The 16,320-nt window shown below is 33.3% G+C and overlaps 1 long non-coding RNA gene across 1 annotated transcript; it reads left to right on the forward strand.

Annotated features, from left to right (window-relative positions):
* The first annotated feature begins 16 nt into the window (after positions 1 to 16).
* LOC306639491 lies at positions 17 to 9,573 on the forward strand. Its single transcript, XR_013757672.1, has 3 exons — positions 17 to 379; positions 1,987 to 2,080; positions 4,295 to 9,573. It is a non-coding gene; the product is annotated as an uncharacterized lncRNA (long non-coding RNA).
* Positions 9,574 to 16,320: the final 6,747 nt, after the last annotated feature.

A 16,320-nucleotide genomic window follows, 5' to 3' on the forward strand; every position in this document is an offset into this window, starting at 1 on the left:
GGCCGAGACAGCCCAGGGGGCGGGCGTTTGAAATCTGTGCCTTAGAGTAGACCCTAAATATCATTTTATACCTTGGAGAACCAATTACTTAATGTCTCTTCCGTCTTTTCCTTCCCCGACCCCCTCCCAGACTCCTTCATTCCGGTACTGCGTGGACGGAAAGCCCTGGGTAGCCGACACCACGTCCCCGGCTAGCGGGAGACAGCGTGGAAAAGGATTGTACCAAACTGTTTAAACCCAACGGCTCCTGCTTCCGTCCTGCTCCTGAGCTAGACCCAACAAGCCTAGGGAGTTGGGCTACGGAAAGACTAGTATTTTCATTTAATTGGATATGAAGAAAGAACAAATATGTACGGGGGCAACCACGATCTTTATAAAGGTACCATTCCTCAAAAACCTTAGACTTCAAAGCAAAGGATGTAGTTGTATTGTTTGTTAAATTTTTTAAATCTTTTTTAAAAAAGCGCTAAGTTCTAGTGGGAGGGGAGATGTCAGTATTAACGTTGACGACATTGAACGTTAGAACGGTGGGCCCAACTGCCAGAAGCGCGAGGTGGAATTAAGATGGCTACTCAAGCGTTAGGTGAAGTTTTAATGAGACAAGGAAAAGCGGGGGGGAAGTAATCACTAATGGTCTCCCACTTCTACCCCCCCTCCCCCCCAAAAAAAGGGAAACTGAGAGCAGAGGTCTTCTTTGCTTAGTTTGTGTTGGTATTTTCATCACAGATCTTGGAGCATAGTAAATGCTCAATAAGTCATTGTTCAACAAATGAAAATTCAGCTTCCCCAATTTTGTTTCAAATGTAAGGTCTTATAAAATTGGGTGCTTAAGCCCTTTTCGCCCCAGATTCTTTCTTCAAAAAACTTTTAAATGAAGAAAGAAAACAACCCCTCTTCTCCCCTAAACTTGGAGATAAAAATCTTGACACCGCCCCGCCTCCCAGCCCAACCCAGTACTGGGGATAAGCGAGCGCTCCTACACCGAACTATTCCTCAACTCTGGAAAAAAAAAAAAATCTTCATTTTTCTTAGTGAAGGTATTCCTTCATCAGTCTCACACATCCAGAATCGTGAGGCGCCTACTTAAATTGCCTTTTCTTCACTCTTCATATCCGTTTCCTTTGCAAATCTTACCACTTCTTTCAAAATTTCCCCGACATGTCAATTCACTGCTACCGCCCTCATACAAGCGAGCCACCATCATCTTCCTCTTGGATTGATTCCATACCAATGGATCTTCCTGCTTCCTCTTTTGCTACAATTGTACATATTAGATAGTGTTTTAGATAGTGTTACTCTCCTGCACAAAATTCTACTGCACTTGAAATAAATATTAAGAATATGTCCTGAGGCTCCATGGCGCCTGCATCTTGCATACCGCCCTGACTTCTGGTCCATGCAGTCATACTATGCTCAAGGTGTAGTCAAGTGGGCATTTGTTTCACAAAATAAGGAAAGATCCTGCTTCTGCACTAGCTTTTCTGTGACCTCAACCTCAAGATACCAACTGCTGTCCTTCAAGTTTCGGCTCAGATGCCACCTCCTCAGCAAGGTTTTTCCTGACATCTACATTGACACACCACCCCTCCAATATGCACACACGCTTACATAACCCTGTTTTATTTTTCATAAAACCAAGCACTATCTGAATTTAATTTGTTCTATTGCCTTGATTTTTATCCCAGAGGCTGTATAGCAAAGACGTGGAGAGTGAAAACCTAGCCTGTTTAGGGTCTAAATTCTAGTTCTGCCCTTTCCTAGTTGTGTAACCTTTGGCAAGTTATTTTCCCTTTCTGTGCCCTCGGTTTCCTCACCAAAAAAAATGGGGATAATTCTAGTTCCTACCTCATAATGTTACTGAAAGGATTAAGTAAATTAATACTTGTAAAGTGCTTAGAACTGTCTCAGCAAGCAGTACTTGCTCAATAAATGTTAGCTATTATTAATATTATTTTTTTATTATTATTGTCTATTTTCCTGTATTAGAACATAAGTTCCAGGAAAGCAGGAACCTTGTCTCTCTTGTTCACTGATGTATCCTGTGCATATAGAGCAGTGCCTGGCACATAATAGGTGCTGAGTAAGTATTTGTTGAATGAATGAATGAATGATGTACTATGAAATAGAGGAATGAAGTAACAGTGACAGGGTCATTACACAGTTTTAGAAAATACCCAGAGTTTTTTGTTCTAACTGCCTTTGTCAACACTGAGTGATTCACCCCAGTCCATTTAACTCACAGTCTACTACTCAATCTTTTAATTGCCAGTTGTAACTAAATAAGCATGCCATGGTTTCATTAATATCAGTGTACAATATAATCAATCCATTCACAAAATTAAAAGGTTCTGACTAACATGGTCTAAAAGTATTAATAAGAAAATTACTAAAAATTTATACATAAATGGTCTGAAAATACTAATCATAAAATTGAACTATAAAACCTTTGACAAAGAGTTTTGAAAATATTAAGAAAAAGAAACTAAAAGTTGGAAAGTTCAGTAAAAGCTTAAAATTTACCCTGTCTGCTCAGTTAACTGGCAAAAATCATATAACCTCTCAACAATTCTTAATTTAAACCTGTTACCACAAAAATCTAGTTGGGCTCTTAATTCTGCCTGACAATCTTCCTATATTCCTCTAATTGTTTTTTTTTATTCCCCCAACAATATTTCCCACATTTCCCTCTTTCTTTATGTCTACATGCCTCTTCTTGAGAATGGAATATCTTTTGACCTATCTGGAAAAATGGAAACTCTTAAACAAGGATTCCTCATCTTACCTCTGGGCATATCTATCAAGTTGCCTTCAACTATGCCCATATTCTTAGCTTTCCATGTGTTACTAGAGAGAAGGTGACCCCAGACTCCCTTGTGCTTTGGATCCTAATCCTCTGGCCTTCTTAGTGACTGCTTTATTTCCTGTTTTTCATAATATATGAAGCCATCCTTTTCAAATCATACTTAACAGCTTTTGGACATAGTATGGTATATCTTAACTGTAAAAACTCCTAATATGACAGGTAGTATTTTATTTCAGTATAAAAAGGGCATTATATGTAATAATTGTGATCACAAAACTGGCTATTCTTATGGCAGTAAGTAATGTATGAATTCTAACTTCAAAGCTAATACAAAAACATCAAAAAGGGAAAAAAAGACCATAAAATTGTTAAGAAACTATAGTATCTGGTGTTTGAAAAGACATTTTAATCAAGGTAGACCATCTGAGAGCTTTACATGATTTTTAAAAAGTCTTTTGTATAAAAATTAGTTGTATAGCCAAGATGCCAAATACAAAGTCAATTTCAAACTACTAGATTAGCAGATCAATTTCATAATGCCTATAACAGAAAGTGTTGCTACTACGGTTAATACTAACATATATAATATAATAAATATACATTATATGCTAATATACATAACATAAAAATACAAAAAAAAAAACAATAAAATGGACAAAGGATACAAACAGGCTATTCAGGAAGAGCAATTCTAAATCAACAATAGACAATAAACATGAAAGACACTGAACCTCCCAGTGAGAAAAATGAAAGTAACTAACAACAAAGTATCACACTGCAGCATTAGATTAGCAACAGTTCTGCAAGTTTAATAGAGTTGGATGTGATTGAGAGAAAAGGACATCTGACAGTGGGGAGGCACTGGCTCCCACCTTTACAGTAAAACTCAAAAGTGTTCACAGTGGTCCCCAAAGTGTTCCATAGTCTAGCATTCACCTTGCTTCTTTGACTCATCATGTTCTTTTGCCTTTCTGGGCTATGCTGCTTGAACTCACACAGCTCCTGCCCTGGGGCCCTCGAACTAGCTATTTTCTCTGCCAAGAATAGTCTTCATTCTCTTATTGGTCTTTGCTCAAATGAGACCAGCCAACCCTGATATCTCTGTTTAAAATGACAACTGTACTTCCCTCCGTCTTTTCCCTCGTCTCCTAAAATCCTGTACTCTGTATCTCCCTTATTCTGCTCTTCTTTTTCTATGGTAGCATGAACCTTCTTCCATGATCCTATTTAATTTGGTTATGTTACATTTGTTTCTTTCTCCACCTTTTGCATGCTGAATATAACTTCCACAAGGGCAAGGACCTTTATTTTGTTCAGTGATAAACGTCCAAGCATCTAAAGCAATGCCTGACAACAACAGTTCCCCAGTAAAAATTTTCCAAAATAGAGGATAAATGAGTGAATGGATGGATGGATGAATGAATGAGGTTTAACAGGAAAAATCATGTTCTCATGTAAAAAGTTATTGCCTTAATCTGTTTTATATTTTAGAGGAGAAAAAAATAATTTACATTCTACTAGTCTGAAATCCTGATTTGAAATGAAGATATGACAAGACCCAGAGAAATGATTTCCATTCAGGAGAGAATCTCTAAATGAAAATTCATGGGATGATCAGATTCAATATATACCATCAAAATTCAAATTAAGTCATTCCCCACCCCATATCCAATCACAAATGATTCAATCTCCATTTCTACCAGTTAAATCACTTCCTCCCAATTCTAGTAAATCCTTTCATATACAAAGTTGAAATTTTTGCTTCAAAATGTTGGAAGCTTTTGATGAGAAACAGGCGAAAACCCAATGCCCAGGGGTCAGAAATTGCATTAAAAATAAAATAATATAAATAATGGAATTTGCTTTGAAATTTAAACCTAATTCTATACAAAAAGTTAGTGCTTTAATTTGTTTTGACAAGTAAGATTTTTAAAAAGTGGCCTGGCTTCTACCAAAAAATTCTGATTTTAAATGAAGACACTAATGTTCAACGAGGTGATTTCCTGGATATAACTTCAGTGTGAAATTTCCTTTGTTGATGCTCCAGGTAAATTACTGAATAATATTATAATCTAACCATCTCTTATCTAATTACATGGTTATTTATATCTAATTAGCAAACCAGTCCATTATTACTAAGACAATTAAGAATAAAACTTACTAAAAACAGTTAAAACTAAACATCTAAGCTATAGAAAATAAAAGAATAGAAAAAGACATGCCAGGTAATATAACCCCCCCAAAAAAACTTTATGGAGCAATATTAATTATCAAAGTATTCTTTTTATTAAGTAACATTAATAGGGACAAAAAAGTGCATCTTATTACATTACAAAGAAAAATCCACTAGGAAATAGTATGATCATGTATGCAATGTAGTTGGAAAAGTGTGAAGCAAAAAAGAATTACAAGGAAAAGCTGAGAAATCTGCAATCATGGTGGAAATCTTTTTTTTTTAAACATAAATTTTTCTCATCTTGGTAGATCATGCAGACTAACAATATCAATCTAATATATATGTTATATGTGTGTGCATATGTGTGTATTGTATATGTATGCTTATTGTATTATACATGTGTATAAAATTTTATAACCAAAACAGAGTATACATTATTTTCAATAAACATTGGACATTTTTCCAAATTAATCAAATATAAAGCCCCAAAATCAATTTCAATAAATGCCTGTGTGTGCATTTCTAAATCATATTAGTCTTGCCTATTTTTGAACTTTATATAAATATTTAAAATGTTTATATACATGAATCATATGTATTCTTTTGTGTTTTTTTCCCTCCCACTTAATGTGTGTTATATATAGCTGTGGTATATTATATAGAATTTGATTGTATAAAGATGCATAATATAATTTATCCAGTTATGTTTGCATTATGGTGGTATTAGAAATAATGCCACTACAAACATTTCTGTAAATGTGCCGAGGTTCATGTATATGCATTTCATGTGTATCAGCAGGATAAGAGCTCTCTTTGTTCAGTAATTGCACCACACTTGATATTGTCTAACTTTTCAATTTCATCTCAGCTGGCAGTGTGTATAGTGATATATCCTTGAGGTCTTAATTTGTATTTCCTTGATTACTAATTCATGTTTATTGTCTATTTGGATTTGTTTTGTGAGATATTTTTCTAGATGGATTTTTATGAACTTTCAATACTTTGAACACTAATTCTCCACAAATAATTGCTGCACAAATAATTTCCCACTTCTCTTTTTGGTATATTTTGATGCTGGTTTTGATATTCAAAACTATTTAATTTGATTTTTTTTTTTGCACTGGGAATTGAATCTGGGGGCACTTTACCACTGAGAGCTACAACCCCAGTTCTTTTTATTTTTTATTTTGAGACAGGGTTTCACTAAGTTTCTAAGGCTGGCCTCAAACCAGATGCTGGGATTACAAGCATATGCCACCACTTCCAGCTAGTGGATAGTACTTCTTGATTGAAAATGTATCTTGAAGTCATACTGATATTCTCAGATACTGTCTTCTAAATATTTTTAGGACTTTCATAAATCTGCTAGACATTCATTTTTGTGCATGGTGTGATGGAAGGAACTTGAAATGTGGTTGAACAAGATTTCTTACCTTGTTTCTCTTTTATAAGAGTATCTTTGCTATTCTTGGCCTTTTGGACCTTACCATAAAATTTAGGAGCCAATTGTCAAGTTCTACAAAAATCCTTTAATCAAATAACATCAATTCTATGGATTAATTTAAGAAAAGTAGACATTTTTAACAATATCAAGTCTTCAAAAGTATTAACAGGCTGTATTTTTCCATTTATTTAGGTCATCTTTAAATATTCTAAAATACACTTAATATACTACTTCTCTACATTTATATTATTGTCTTCATAGAAATCTTGCAAATTTTTGTTAGTCTTAGGTGCTACTTAATATTTAGTGCTATTGTAAATGGCATCTTAAATTTTGATTACTGTGACTTGTATATATAGAGAAAATTGCTCTTTATATATAGCTATTTTAAATTCAAGTAGTTTATTGAGAGATCTTTTGCATTTTTCATATATCCAGTCATATCTGCCAATAATGACAACTGTGTTTCTTTCTTTTCAGTCTCTTTCCCTGCTCTCTTTTTTCCTTGCCTTATGTTGATTAGGACTTCTAGGACAATGTTGAATACAAATGCTGATTACAGGTATTCTTGAATTTTTCTTGATTTGCAAGGAAAAACTTTAAATTTTTACTGTTAAGTGTGATTTTGCTGAAGGTTTGAGGTAGAAGCATTTTATACTACTAAAATTTTCCTTACTATTTTTAGTTAGCTTAAAAATGAATTTTTTTAAAGATATACATGACAGTAGAGTGTATTTTGACATATACATACATGGAGTATAAGTTATTTTAATTAGGATCCCATTATCAAACAGTTTCTGCATCTGAGATTCCCTTTTAATCTATTAATGTATGCTATTACATTAATTTATTATTTTTTGAAGTTTCACCTCATCTTTCATTACTGAAATAAACTCATCTGGATCATGATGTATGTATTTCTGGAATCAGTTTGCTGAGATTTTTATTTAGGATTTTGCATCTATGTTCATAAGAGAGATTGGCTTATTTTTTTTTTTCCTTTCTCATAGTGTAGAAGATTTGTGTCAGAAAATTTATACCATAATATGAATTGGGAAGAGTTCTTTCTTTTTCTGTTTTCCAGGAAAATTTGTCAATGATTGGTATTACATCTTTGAATGTTTGGTAAAATTTGTTGGGATAGTTCCCTGATCCTGGTTTTCTTTCTGGAAGGAGTTGGACTACTATTTCTTTTTCTCCTATGATTATGGATATATTTAATGTTCTAATTTTTCTTGTTTCAAGTTTGCTATTTTATTTTTCTAAGAATTTCACTTAAATTTTAAAATTTACTGGCATAAAGTCCATATTATTTTTCTTTTCCTTATTTTTAAAACATCTGCAATATCTATAGTAGTGACTTCTTTATCTTTCCTAGTATTAATTATTTGTCTTCTATTTTTATTCTTCACTATTTTCAGCAAAGAGTTTTTAATTTTTCTAGACTTAATTTTTTAAAAATTTGTTCATCTTATTTTATATTGACTTTGTATTTCATCAACTTCTGGTCTTATTATTTTCTCTCTCTCTCTCTCTCTCTCTCTCTCTCTCTCTCTCTCTCTCTCTCTCTCTCTCTTTTCTGTCTCTTTTTGATAGTACTGGAGATTGAACCCAGAAGTCCTCTACCACTGAGCTACACTTCCAGACATTTTTAATTTTGTTATTTTGAGAGAGGATCTCACTAAGTTGTTGAGGTTTCCAAACTGATAATCCTTCTGCGTCAGCCCCCTAAATTGATGGGTTTATAGGCATGTACACTACACCTATTTTTATTATTTTCATTCTCCTTTTTTTTTTTTGCTGTGTTTATTCTCTTAATTTCTTCAGGTGGTTACTTAGTTCATTCACTTTTCCTAGGCTTCTTACTTTTCTTAAGGTTTTAAATCTCTCTTCAAATACTCTTTACCTGTATCTCATAGTATTTGAAATGTAATATATTGTTTTTCATTTAGATTAAAATATTCCAAATTTTCATTTCATTCTCATTAAAGGTTTATTTAGAAATGTATTTTAATTTTAAATAAAATTAGGAATTTTCTAATCTTTTGATTATTAATTTCTAACTATTGTTTTTATGGTCAGAGAACATGTTCTGACTGCTTTTAGCCCTTTGATGTTTGTTAAAACTTGGTTTATAAATACAATTTTATCAACATCTTTGTAAAGCTTTTATAGTACTTGAAAAAAATATTCTGCAGTTTGGGTCTAGTTTTATGTGTCTATTGCTTTTAAATTGCTTTTTGTGTCAGTAGAGTTGCAGTTTATGCCTATCATCCCTGGGTTCCTTTACTTTTGAAGATATATAAGATTGGTGACAAATGATAGAATATAACCTCTTGTTAAAGTTTAGAACCATTTACTAAAATCTAAAAAGAGTGTAAAATTTTTACTCAGTCAATATTCAACATTTTTCTAAAGATCCCATTTAGTTATTTAAGGTCACCCTTCTTGCCCAGCTCCAAAGTAAAAAAGAATAGGAAGTATGAGTAACGCAAAAAGAAGAGAGATTATTTTCCCCTCAAAATATGATAATTTACGTAGAAAATATCTAGAATCTATAGTCAAGCTAGTAAAAGTAATAGAACATAGGAAATATAAGGCTTAAAAAGGAAAGTAAGATCAATAAATAATGAGAAGATAAATAGAAAAACTTTCCATTTATGATACACTAATTTTAGTGCAATTCTAATTCAAATCAACAGAATTTTTATAGAACTTGACAGATTTACTCTAAAATGAATGCTAAAGTTTATAAATCTAGCCAAATTAATTCTAAAAGATTATGATAAGGATATGTAGATAGGAAATAATAGGAATAAAGGATTACCAACTATCAGTGGTAAGTATGTTATAATAATTAAGGCAGCACAGCATTAGCACAAAAGCATACAAATGAATCAGTGGACCAGATGAAGAGTTTAACAAGAACTTTGCTTGGATTGTAACTTGGCATGTGAGAGGAAGATTCCAACTCAAGAGGAAAAATGGTTCTAGACAACTAGACTTCTATAAACAAAGAACAAACAAACCAACCCCCCCCCCATAAGCCCAAACCAAAAATATAGATTCCTGTCTCCCAACAACAACAATACAGTGTTCTTAATGAGTGGAACAAATACAAATGAAAAATTAAGTAAAATGATTATAAGATGTACCCTGAAAGAGATGGATTACTTAAACAGAACTTAAAGGAATGTATAAGTCAATCAAATATAAGAAACTGACATTATCAAGCATTCTTGGAGAGGTGTAGAATCAAACTCTCTTTCTCTATTAGTTGATATGATTTTAGGCACAGCAATTTGACTAGATATAGTGATTTGACATTCCCTAGTAAAATACAAAATGTAGAGTCTATATCAGTTAGAAATAATACCTCAAAATATCTGCCCTAGATAAATGATTGCACATAAGCACAAGACGCAAGTGAAAGATTTCCATGCATCATCCTTTATAATATGAAGTATTGGAAGTAATGTAAATAACTACCAATAGGAAAATGCATTAGTAAAATACATTCTTATAACACGCCATGTGTGCCATATGTATGTGTACAATACATGTATATGTAGCAAATCAAAGCTACAAATGTTTAATTTTAAAATTATAGGAAATGATCATATACCATCCTTTGTATAAGGTAAAAATGGCAGATATCCACACATTAATCTTATTAATGGGAACACACACACACACACACACACAAATGAAAGGCTGTCCAGAGTTGGAAAGTATACCAAATTCATGATTGTAGTTACCTATGGGAAGAGAAAGGACAAAAGGCTTTGGGGTTTGGAACAGAAAGGGACCTTCACTTAATCTGAAATATATTTCTTCTACTTAGAAGTATTTGAAAGAGAAACAAGATCCTTAAGGATGTCTGTTCTCACTACTTCTATTCAATATGACCCTGAGGTTCTAGTCAGGGCAATTAGGTAAGGGGGAGGTATTGAAAAGACATCCAGATTGGAAGGGAAAAAATAATACTATTGCCAGACAACAAGATTTCATATGTAGAAAATCCTAATGAACTTAAAAAACTACTAGAACAAAAAGTCAAGCGGGTACAAAATCAGTTTTCAAAAACAGCTGATTTCTGTATATTAGCAATAAATAATAGGAAACAAAATTAAGGAGAGTTTTATTTACAATATTTTTTAAAAGAATAAAATGTTTACAAATGAGTTTTGTAAAAGAAATGCAGAACATATACACCAGAAACTACAAATTATTCAATTAAAAGCTAAATGAAAAGACATTCTCCATGTTCATGGAGGAGAAGATTTAATGTTAAGATGGTAATGCTCTCTAAATTGATCTACAGTTTCAGTGCAATCTCTATCATAATTTCTGCCGATTCTTTGCCCTTTGATCCTAAAATTGATCTGGAAACAAAGGACAGCATAGACAAAACAATCTTGGAAGAGAACAATATGGAGCTTCGGAGCTATAATAAGCAAGATTTTGGTGTAAGGATAGACCATGGGTTTGATGGAATACAATTGAGAGTACAAAATAAACTCACATTTATGATCAATTGCTGTTCAACAAAAAAGTTCTAAGATAATTCAATGGGGGGAAGAATAAGTTTCAAAAGATAGTGCTGGAACAACTGGATATCCACATACAAAAACAATGAATTTGGATCTCTATTAAAAAATTAAGTCAAGATTGATCATAGACTTAAATGGAAGCTAAAACTAAAAATAATCTTAGAGGAAATCAGGAAAATCATGACCTTAGACTGGGGAATAATTTTTTAGAAACAACACCAAAAGTACTAGCAGTAACATGGAAAATTGATAAGTTGGACCTCATCAAAATTCAAAACTTGTACTCTTCAAAAGACATAGTCAAGAAAGTGAAAAGAAAATCCACAGATTTGGATAAAATATGTGCAAGTCATATATTCAGTAAGGGACTTCTGACGGAAACATATAAAGACCTCTTGCAACTCATTTGTAAGAAGACAAATTAAAAAATGAGCAAAATTTGATTAGAATTTTCTCCAAAAGAGATATGTGAATGGTCAATAAGATATGAAAAGAAGCTCAATATCATTAGTTGTTAAGGAAATGCAAATCAAAGCTACAATGACTGCTACTTCATGCCTACTAGAACTGCTATAATTAAAAGACTGATGATAACAAGTGTTGGTGAGGATGTCAGAAATTGGAACACTCATATCATTTGTGGGAATACAAAATGTTGTAATTACTTTGGGAAACCGTATAGCAGTTTCTCAAAATGTTAAAACACAGTGTTGTGATATCACCCCACAATTCCACTTCTGTGTCTACCCTTGATAAATAAAAACACGTCTACACACGGACTTGTACACAAATACTCATAATAGCATTATTCATAATAGCTTAAAAATGAAAATAATCCAAATATCCATTAACTGAAGAATGGATCTGTAAAATATGGCCTATCCATACACCATAAAATATTATTCAGCTATGAAAGGAATCAAAATATTGATACTACAACATGAATGAGCCTCAAACACATGCTGAGTGAAAGAAATCAGACACAAAAGACCACAAATTTTATGATTTTATTTATATTAAATATCAAGAGTAGGCAAGTTGATAGAGGTTAAAAAGCAGATTAGTGGCTTCCTGGAGGGGTGGGGTAGAAATGGGCTGTGACTGAAAATGGGGGAACAAAGATTCTTTTTTTGGAGTGATGGAAATGTTCTAATATTAGGTTGCAGTGATGGTTGCATGGCTTTGTAAATATACTAACCATTGAAATGTACACTTAAATGAGTGAATTTTGTGTTGTGTAAATTCTAAATCAATAAACTACATTAAGCAAATATGAAGGTGTCAATTTTCGCTGGTTGGAATGCAGGTTTTTGTTATAGATTGTCTCTTTTTTTCTATTTTTAATATTTCTCAAAACCAAAAACTCAGACACCATAAATTCTCGGATCTCAATTTCAAATTAGATAAATGTATAAATTTAGAATTTTTATCAGACACTTCAGTACTGACAGGTATTCCCATTCCCAAAGGAAATGACAAGGTCCCTGTAAGAAACTCTTATGAAACTCACTTGTATACCTTGTAAATGCAACTCTTTAGTGCCTGGTTCTTAAATACAAGCCATGTAAACTATGCATGTGAGGAGTACATTTAACATGAAAGACAGAAACCAAAACATCCTGGAAAGGTGAATGCAGAGAAAATAGACACAATGTAGAGTGCAAATGAAACTTTAAAAAATCTCTGTAATTGATACTCCTACAGAGAGAAGAGAAAATGGGTAGCCATGGAAAATCTTCAAAATCTATAATAGAATATTCAGAGAGCAAAATTTCTGGAAATTAAAAAATAAGAAGTTTGGTAAATAAAAGAACAAAATGTTGAAAAATAAGAGGAAAAAGTATGAAAATTAGTGCACAGTCAAGAGGTTTTATGTCCAACTAATTGTATGTACAAGGAGAGAAAGACTGAAAATAGAGTGGGAAAGAATACATCAAAGAAATGATCTAAGACAATTTCACAGTAATGAAGAATGTGAGTTTCTATATTGGACGATCTAATAATAGTTGACAAGAAAGATTTACAAATCATATCTTAGTGAAATCTTTGACAATGAGAATCAAAGGAGTATCCTAAAAGTGTGCAGAGAATTAAAACATTATACAAAAAGGATCAGAAAACAAACTGGTTTCAGATTGGGAAACTAGAATTCAATGGACAAATGTTTTCAGAATTCTGAAAGAAAAGCATGAGGGTAGAACAAAAACATTTTCAGGTGTGCAAACTGCAGTAAACAATTGTGATATTCCTGGCCACCCAATAACTTGTAAAATTCCTTTATATTTGGAAAAATTTCCACATTAGGATTCCTGCCTCACCAAAGTTGAAGCCAGAACTCAACTATTCAGCATCTATTGCAGCAAAGACAAAGACTTGTGACCTAGGGTCTATCCAACACTTCCATGTGGGGCTTTAATTTGAAGAAATGTAAGGAGGTAGATTTTGCAAAAGATATGTTTCTGGAGGAATATGCTAAGAGAATTAGCTTTCAGAGGCAGAAATGGCATGAATTGTAGTTGGAAATATCTCTTTCTCAGTCTTTGGTTCCTTTGACAAGAAGAGGTACATGAATACCTCAGTAAAGTTTGTTGGATAATTTGGGTATTGTTCCTGGGTGCACAGTCTTCAAACCCTAGTCTGTGTCCTCCTGGAGATTCTGTGTGCTACTTAATCTCTAATGAAGCTTCCAAGGATCCCCTTGGTGGAACTGCTGTACCAACACAAGTGAGTAAACTAGGAATAAGACTGAGATGGAGAGGGATGAGAGATAAAGGCAATCCCCTGGATTATGGTGGGTAAAATCATCAGGATGCAGGCTGTGAAAAAAATCTAAAGTCTAACCAGATTCAAGTACATAATGAGGGCCCAGGAATACTGTTTCTGAGAAATCTACCTTTGTACCTGGTGTGTTGTATGCATTTAAAAGATTTAAATTTGTGGAAATGATCTGGGAATGAATATATATAAAATAAAGCAAATGAAAGAATGAGATGGTTTTCAATTACAACATAACAAATTTATACTTGAATGGTAATGCACTTGCAATTCCTTACATGAATCATCTTACATAGTAAAAATTCAGGTCTTTAATTTAACCAAAAAAATTGATATAGCTATATGAGAGATATGAGAAGCATATGGGGTAGTCTTAAAAGAATAAAATCCATGTCTTTGTATCAGTGTCTGCAATATCTAAAATTGAAAAGTTTAAAAACACAGGTAAAAATAAAACCCAGAAGAAGCAGCTACAATACACAATGATTACCTTGAAGAGTAGGAATGAGGGAGGGGAAATGCAATGATCAGGATTCTTTTTGACGCATACTGTAGAGTTCACCCTATTTAAGCTAAAGGAGATTGTTACTTGAAGTACTGAGTAATTTATAGTCTCTGGAGGAATCCAAGAACCAGGCTTAAATGCTACTCAAGAAATGTATTTAAAGTATTAATAATTCAAAGAAGCGTATATTAATATTTGCCTCATTGAAGAGTGTATCCTTGTAGATAAATTCAAAAAGACTTCAGGTCCTGTGTGTCTCTGCTGCCAGACACCACTATACTGCTATGGAATCCATGAAACTGTTGAAAGTATATAGAGATGACTTCAATGAGGTTAATAATCTCATGCTCAATTTATTATGTCACAATGAAATTTTAAAAGTGACACTTAAATTGCTGAATTTAAAGGCCAAATCTCAATCTTCAGGTTTTATGTCACAATTTCATCATGTTCTTCATGCCTGATACTTCCTACCATGGATTTTTCTTCTCTATATCCATACTCCTCCTGATGTTCCTAAATAAGAGGTCCACACCAAATATTGGCATGCATAGACACTTTAAACGGTACAGGAAAAGTCACCGTTTTACTTTTCCTTTCCTGCACAGCTTATTACTAAAGGTTTCTGGGTCCCGAGACACGCAGATATCTTGAAACGAAAAGCAAGTGCATCTCACAAAAAAGATTCATTACCTTAGATAAATGTTCATTAGATGAAAGCTGCCTTTCAAGTAAAATGCCTTCTGGAGGACTCCCATATCAACAGTTTGTATTAAGCACCAAAAGAATGGCCCAGACAAATAATGCTCATGGAGTGTAGAGAATGGAATCCTTAGCAAAGTCTAGGAATGATTGAGAAAGATTCCTCATGTAGCAGAGTTTGGATTGGTCTGAAAGGCAGGGTTAATAGTTTAAATGAAGGGAGAAGTGAAGTGAGAAAGGAAGAACATTTTGTTGGGAGTAATGACTAAAAGTATTTGACTAGTACCAAGAGTTTGTATATGAAATTATGGTAAGATACATTTGGAAACAAAAATCACTAAAGATAGTGGTTTAAAATCAATAATTTCTTACTCTTCCAAAAGCTCCACCAAAGTGACAGTAATGACAGAAAATGATAAAACAAGATCATGGCAAAATATGGATATTGGAAAGTCAGTGAAGAAGTGTAAACTGATCTGTTAAATACTGGAGTCCTAAATTTGCATGGAGGAAAACCAAGAAGCAACACAATCTCTATAAGAGTCCCAAAGGCTTAGGATTCCATGGTTAGGTACCTCTGGAAGTAGCAGTTGAAATGAGACCAAGGAGGATTTGTTGAAAGTCTAAGCAGCTGTTAGTGCCCCAGATCCCCACTCTTCCTCTAAAAGTCAGGTAAACTGCCATTCTCTGAACCTGGCAGAAGATTAAGGTTTTTTCTAAAGTAGGTAGAAAAGGCGATCTCTGGATTGGAAATTTCCAGGAACCGTTAAGAGTATGCTTGTCATGGAGAAAACAATTAAGTGAATTTTATGAGCCGAATGCTGGCATGTTTAAACCTGTTTTTCATTCTGTTGGGGAACTGTTGCTTTGAGGAGAAATGCCAGAGGATCCTTCACATGGAATTAGCCCTGGAGGGAGCAGCATCAATTGGCATCCAGAAAACAGCCAGGTCACCAGGCTGTTTGATCTCCTAATCAGGTTTTTTGAGTTATACTTTTATATGAAACAACTATTAAGGACTACCAAACATTTGAGGACAGCCTTAAATGTGAAAGATAAAGACCAAAGATTACAAAAAAGGACAAAAAGCAATTTCAAAGAAACAGACCATATAAGAGGAAAAAAACAAAACTTCAAAAATCACTGATATTTTAGTATTTTCAAAGAAATAGAAGAAATACATCCATAAAACAAGAGTAAGACAATAAGGAAGAAATAAAGGGGATCTATATACCTAAAAAACAAAACAAATAAAAAACAAGGGGACAGAAATGATCCACTGGAAATTTAAATTTTGATAAGAGAAATAAAAAACACAAACAGGAGGTTTAGAAGATGAAGACGAGGAAAATTTTCAGGAGA

This window comes from Sciurus vulgaris, assembly GCF_902686455.1.
Source record: "Sciurus vulgaris genome assembly, chromosome: 11".
Taxonomy (NCBI): Eukaryota; Metazoa; Chordata; class Mammalia; order Rodentia; family Sciuridae; genus Sciurus; species Sciurus vulgaris.